Source organism: Tenrec ecaudatus, chromosome X, assembly GCF_050624435.1.
Source record: "Tenrec ecaudatus isolate mTenEca1 chromosome X, mTenEca1.hap1, whole genome shotgun sequence".
NCBI lineage: Eukaryota > Metazoa > Chordata > Mammalia > Afrosoricida > Tenrecidae > Tenrec > Tenrec ecaudatus.
The window spans coordinates 44,480,045-44,487,227 of record NC_134548.1 but is presented as its reverse complement, the minus strand read 5'-3'; positions in this window follow the sequence as shown (position 1 = coordinate 44,487,227).

The following is a 7,183-nucleotide window of genomic DNA, read 5'->3' as shown; positions in this document are numbered from 1 at the left end:
AGATTGAAGTTGTCCTGTCCCTTGGCTCCGCATTCACCACCGTGGAAGCAAGCAGTCAAAGACTCCAAGGATGTATTGAACTGGGTGCATGCGCTGCACAAGACTTCTTTAAAGTGTCACACAGCAAAGTTGTCCCTATGAGGACTGAGGTGTGCCTGCCCCGGACCAAGATACTTTCAATGGCCTCAGATGCATGTGACAAGTGGGCGATGAATGAAGAATACCAGCAAAGACTTGCTGCCTTTGAACTCTGATGTTGGCAAAGACAATGGAAAGGACCATAGACCTCCAGAAGAACAAACAAATCTGTCTCGGAAGAAGTACAGCCAGGCTGCTCCTGAGAAGTGAGGCTAGCGAGACTTTCTTTCATGTACTTCGGATATATTTTCAGGAAGGACCAGTCTCCGGAGAAGGATGCCATGCTTGGTAAAGTAGAGGGTCTGCAAAAAAAGGGGGTAGCCCGTCAAAGAGATGAATAGACACAGTTGCTGTCACCTTGGGCACATATGTACCAAGGACGGTGAGGCTGCGGCCGAAGTGGGCAATATGTCATTCTGCTACACATAGAGCTGCTACGAGTCAGCACCAGCTCGGTGGCCTTGGGCAAATCTGCTGCAGAAGACCTCTTCAAAACACGGACGAGGAAGGATGAACCTTTGAGGGCTAAGGTGTGCCTGGGCCAAGCCATGGTTGTTCAATAATCTCATTTGCATAGACATCGAATAAGACAGATTAGAGGTGACTCTGTGCATCTGCATTATGGTGCTGGGGAAGAATATTGAAAAGACCATGAACTGCCAGAAGAACAACCAACCCTGTTTGGGAAGAAGTACCACCAGAACATTCCATAGAAGCAAGCATGGGGAGCCTTTGTTCCACGTTTCGTGGACATCTTATCAGAAGAGACCAGTCCCTGGAAAAGGTTATCACACCTGACAAAAAAGGGGGCAGCAAAAAGGCAGGCCCTCAGTGAGATGGATTCACACAGTGGCTGCACCAATCGGCTCAGATAGAACAGGCATGGTGAGGAGGGCGCAGGACCCGGCAGCATTTCCTTCTGCTGTACAAATGGTCACTATGAGTTGGAACTAACTTGATGGTACCTCACAACAAATAGCATCCACATGATACCATTATCTCAACTCGTGCTCTATTACTAGTGTTTCATCTACAGACATTTGTGTTTCTGTGCATGTCTCATTATTGTCCTTCATAGCTGTGTTAGTCTGCGTACACTAGAGAAACAGATCCACAGAAACTCATATGTAGGTAAGAGAGAGTTTTATATAAAGGGTAAGTGTACATGAAGGAAGCATGCTAACCCAGTGCTGTCCGAGCCCATAAGTCCAACATTAACCCATATGTGTAACACCAATCTATAAAGCCCTCGATCTCCCAAAACACACGCAATGACGCTGACTGCAGGAGGAAAGCCGAATCGGTGAGCGTGTAAGCATCTCAGTGCTGGCAGGGGTCTCCACGTGGCTGCTCCAGCACCCAGGGCTGCACCAGGGTAGGTCCAGGCGGCTTCTCCTCAGGGATGTCTTGCAGGAAGTCAGTCTTGCCAGCTGAAGCAGGGAACTGGCTAAGGCAGCTGCACCCTGGTCTGACCATCAGAAAGCAAGAGATCTGAGACCTTGAAAGTCCAGCCTCATCGAGCCATTTATCTCTCTGCCCCTCAATTAATCCCACATGTGTTTATCAGTCAGGTTGGCACAAGAAACCTTAACTACCTCAATAGCCAAACCCCCAAACCTCACAAAACTTTTTTGGTCTAAGGTCTACCTCAGTATCGTACATTGTATTTTGTTGTAACACTTTATAAGGTTGCTATGAGTCGGATTCAATTTGAGGGTAATGAGCTTGGGTTTTGGGGGATTGTTTTTGTCACCATACCTCCTGAATGGGCACATACATGTTATGTGTAGTATGTGGGTGTGAGTGTGTGCGCACACACACAACTCTAAGTGTTCAAAGCTGGAGAGAGATCAACATATCATGTACCTATCAGCTTGCTCTGAATCAGACCCCCGAGAAGATGGATGGACACCGTGGCTGCAGCGATAGGCTTAAACGTAAGAACACGTGTGAGGATGGCCCAGGATCAGGGGGCATTCCGTTCTGTACAGAAAGCCCCTATGAGTCAGAACAAACTCAACAACAACACCAACCTGCATCAGAATCGACTCGATGTCAGTGAGGTTGGCTTTGTTTGGTTGATTGGGTGTTGCCATGTAAAACTCGGGGGATCACCGGGGGATCTCTTGAAAGTCTCCACAGTGCCATTGTAACCGCAGTGCTGGGGTGAAGCAGGAGCAGGAAGCAGCCCCTTTCTCCTGTAGTGCTGCCTAGAATACCAGAGCCATCGAACACATTCCGATCAGCCCGAAAGGGCACACCGAACACGCGCACTAATACTGCACACCGGGCGGAGACATACTTCATAGTTAATCTGGTTACTCGGGGTTTATTGCCCAGTCAGAAGTTCTTATGATGGAAGGCGCTCCTGCTGGGATCGCCCAGACACACGAGTAACTGAATGAATGAATGAATGAATTCAACTTACCCGAGCAGATTTAAACTGCTTACGGAAACAAAATCTGGTCATTTTTCTTCCTTCCCGTTTTCTTTTCAAAGATAAATATGCGCCTCATATGGACGCTGTAAGAGTCATTAATCCTTGATAACCGACGGTTTTTATCTTTTGATTAAAAAAAGGCCGAGTGACTGACAGCGGGCTTACACAGGAAGGCTCATTAACCAGTGCGAGTTCAGATGTGACCTAGAGACGAACACCCACCACCCCATTAACCAGGCGGCACCCAGACACTAACACCTCATGCTCCTGGGCTTAAACTGCAAGGGACAAGTAAACCGGCCTCGTCTTGCTGAAGCAGCAGAAAGCGCTCAAGTGGCTTTTTTTCTTTCCTTCTTCTCCCCGCCCCCCCCTCAAAATGAGTGCTTTCTGCACACCTACCTGGTTGTCAAATTTTAATGGGTGCTTGTTAACAGGGACTCTGAACTATTGTGATGTGTTTGACCATCAGCAGCTTTCTGGCCTGCTGTTGGGCCCGAGTGTGGTGTGTTTTAATAGGCACCTTAACAGACCAGGGTGAAGGCTGCTTAAGGGGTTCCCAGAGACCCCGAATCCTCAGCACTGCATTACGTGCAGGGCATTTGGGCTCTCTTGGGCTGGAGCCTCCTAGGTCGGTCCCTAAGAGTGACCTGCTAACCCTGGCAGGGAGGGAGGTGGTGGCACTGGCGGCACGGTGGCTACGCATTCTCAACCATTAGGCACTCACTGTGGGAGAAAGTTGAGGTTTAATATTCCTGTAAAGAGCTACAGTTTTAGAAATCCATAAGACCGTTCTACCCTGTCCTATATGATCCCTATGAAACATACCGTATATACTCGAGTATAAGCCTACCCGAATATCAGCCGAGGCATCTAATTTTACCACAAAAACTGCATTAAAAATGTGCGGAAAAACTAGGCTTATACATGAGTATATATGGTAATCAACTCAAGGGCAGTCAGTTGGATTGTTATGTCCAAGGAGGAAGCGCCCTGGTGGTATAGTGGGTTACTCATTGGGCTACTGGACCGAACATTAGCAGTTTGAAACCATTAGCTGTTCTGTAGCAGAAAGTGGACGTTTTCGACTCCCGTAAGAGTTTGAGTACCAGAAGCCCACAGGGGCAGTCCCACCGTTTCATAGGGTCATGATGAGTTCAAATAGACCCCTAGGCAGTGAGTTTGGTTGTTTGTTTGTTTTTAACCCCAGGAGGGGGCTGGGCTTCAGCTTGGCCTGCCATCTGAGCTGTCTCTACTGAAAGCACACTTATCTTCAAGGTGAGTGGCGGGGGGGGGGGGGGGGGGGGAAGGGGAGTGTTGGTCCCTAGGTATACAAACAGTTCAGCACTAGCTAATTGAAAGGTGGTGGGGTCCAGTCTACCCAGGGACGCTTCAGCAGAAAGGCCTGGCCATCTGGAGGAATAAAATGAGCCGTTTGCAACCCAATGGAAGCATAAGAGTCTGAATGGAATCAAATGACCCATCTGGTTCCGGTTTGAGTGGGTGGGGTGGGCCAGGGGACTCTCCTCTCCTGCCTCCCCTCCTTCTCCTCTTCCTCTGTTGTCTATCATTCCCCACTCATCCCTCTCCAACCCTCATTGTTGTTCCTCTTGCTTCTCCCCTTTTCTGCTCCCCTCTCCTTTCTCCCCCCACTGCCTCCTCCTCCCTTCTCCCCATCTCCCTGCTGTCCCTCCACCCCACCCCCTCTCCTCCGCTCCTCCTGTTTTCCTGGTTATCAGCCTCCTTTCTTCCCTGCCCCTCCCTTTTTCTCTTCTCCTTCCTTTCCTCCCCCTCTTTCTATTCCTCCATTTTTCCTTTCCCCCTTCCTGCCCTCCCCTTGCTTTCCTCTCCCCCTCTGTGCTTTTTCTCCTCCCCCCCCTCTCTTCTGCCTCCTCCCCAAGATGTAAGAGGATCCAAATCTCTTATGTTGAGTGTCGCTAGTAAAATGCCACTTCCCCGCATGACATTCACTGTCAGACTCCAGCTTGCTGGCCTGCTTCCCCCAGTCTTCAAACAGACAGAGGGTGTTCTCCCTTGAAGAAAATCGCCCCCCACCTACTCACCCCCCCAGAAAGAGACCCCCGCTTCCACCCCACAATAGCCCCAGGGTACAACCTGAATGCCTCTGCTTGGCACTGCAAATGGGTAGCTGGGTAACAAAGGTGGGCACTTGCGGGTAGCATGCAAGCAGGGCCTAATCTGAGGGAGGAGGAGACAGCCATGAAGGGCACTCAGCTCCACCCGACAGCAGGCCCGAGCCTGATTTCCCCCAGTGTAGTCCCAATGGTGAGGGTGGGGGGCCTTCCATGTTGGAAGCCCCTCCCTGAGTGGAGAAGCCTCGTTTCCCCAGAAGAGCTCACCAGCACATTCTTGGAGGGGTACCTGAGCTGCCAGAGCTGCCAGTGTGAGCCTGGCCCCTGAGAAGCAATGAAAGAAGGGGCACAGCGCTGCCAGGGCCGCCAGGCACCACGGCGCGCTGAAGAGGCGGGAGCGCTTTGCCAAGGGAAAGCTTATTTTGCTCCGCAGGACCAAAAATCCAATTAAAGAAGAATGAGGGAAATGCGAAGTCTGGACCGAGTGCTGGCACCACCCCGACCAGCTTCCTTGGCAGAGACCTCCGCTGAGGGCCAGGCCCAATGATGCCTGTGGGGATAGCTGCACGGAGGGGCTCCCACGCGACCTAGCCAAACACTGGGGCGACTGCCAGCCGTCAGGCCCCGCAGCCCGGTGACGGTGCAGCCTCCTGCGTGGACCCGCTGGTGGGCGGGCCGGGGTGGCGGGGAGGCCCGTGGCAGCCTCAGCGCTCGGCCCGTTTGAACCATCCACCCACCCGAGCCTATTGACATTGGTGAGAATCGCACAGGCAGATTCAAGGCAGCATATGGCCCCCCAACTGGAAGCCAGCCGAGCTGAACCAACACTGGCAAATTGTGTTCAAACCGCATTGAGAATCCTGGCAGCTGCACCTGGCATGGGGAGCAGCCGGCGACCTGCATACAAAGGGGGTTTTATACACAGGGGGCGACAGCAGCAGCGGTAGCAGCTCTGCCACCCCCCAACCCACCCCCGCTTGCCACCCACTCCCTCATCTCCTCCCCCCCTCCCCAGTCTGGAGGGAGGGAGTTGTGTACCCAGTTTTTTGAACCTGGAGAAGGGAGCCCACTGGAGCAGGTTCATATTGAGCGCTTCAAAGCCCCAGCCGGGGGGGTCCATGGACCCTTTGCCCCAGTTTAATGGTGGCCTTTCCCTGATGACCCATAAGAAGAGGTGGCTGTTTCTCCTGTCCGGCACCTGTGGGAAGAAGCTACCTTAAAAAGCCTCCTGAGGCCATCCAATACAAGGAGTATGTGCAAGCGCCCGTCTCCCTGTTGGGTCTGCACCCTTGGCTTCTGACAAAACCCAGGACATTTTCGATTACCTTTGGAATGAATGGGAAACCATTATGCACCTGGCATGTGCCCCAGTGTCAGACGTGCTGCCATTGAGTCGACTCCAACTCATGGCGACCCCAGAGGACAGGGGAGAACTGCCCCTGTGGGTTTCTGAGGCTGTAACTCTTTTACAGGTGCTCCTCCCGTGGAGCACGTGGTGGGTTCAACCTGCTGACCTCATGGGGAGCAGGCCGATGCATCATCACTATGCCACCAGGGCTTGTGCAGTGGGGTTTGCCCTCTCTGGCTACTCTTGGGAATCCTACAACTGCCAACATGCGGATGAGCCTGGAGTATGTGACTCAGTCCCCACCGTCACACTCTTGACAACTAGTACCAGTTGGCCATCCTAGACCAATGAGTCCCTAGCTTATTTGCCAGCTGATTATGTCCTCATGAGTGAGGCCCGGTGAAGGCACGTTAGAACTGCCCAGCTGTGCCCAGCCCACAGCCCGCCGACTCAGGAACTAATGAAGAGTGGCTATTTTTAGCTACTATGTTTTGGGGTGATTTTAAAAAATCTATCTATCTATCTCCAACCACCCATCTGTTGGTTTGTCATACTGTGGTGGCTTGCGTGTTGCCGTCATGCAGGAAGCTATGCTACTGGTATTTCCGATACCAACAGGGTTTTAGTGGAACTTCCAGCCTGTGACAGACTACAAAGAAAGGCCTGGTGATCCGCTTCTGAAAGGCAGCCAGTGAAAGCTTATGGATCACAGTAGAACATTGTTCGGCTTGGCTGCTTTGGGACAGGTCCACCAAACCGAACTCACTGCCGTCGAGACGATGTCCACTCATACAGGAGGGATCAACTGTCACAGGAAGCCACCATTTTGGGTGAAATAGCGGGCCAGCGAGGGTGAGGGTGACACAGTCGTCACATGGGTGGAAGGCTGATAAAGGAGCTGGAAGCATTTCAGTCTGAAAGTCACCAGGAGTTGGAGCTGAGAACACCTATGCATGCATGTATGTATGTATGCATGTTTGCATGTATGTATGTTTGCATGGAGGAGTCCTGGTGGCATAGTGGTTATGTGTTGGGATTCTAACTAACCATAAGGTCAGCAGCCTGAACCCACTAGCTGCTCCAAGGGGACAAGATGAGACTTTCTACTCCCGTAAAGAGTCACAGACTCAGAAACCCACAGGGGCAGTTTCGTCCTGTCCTATAGGC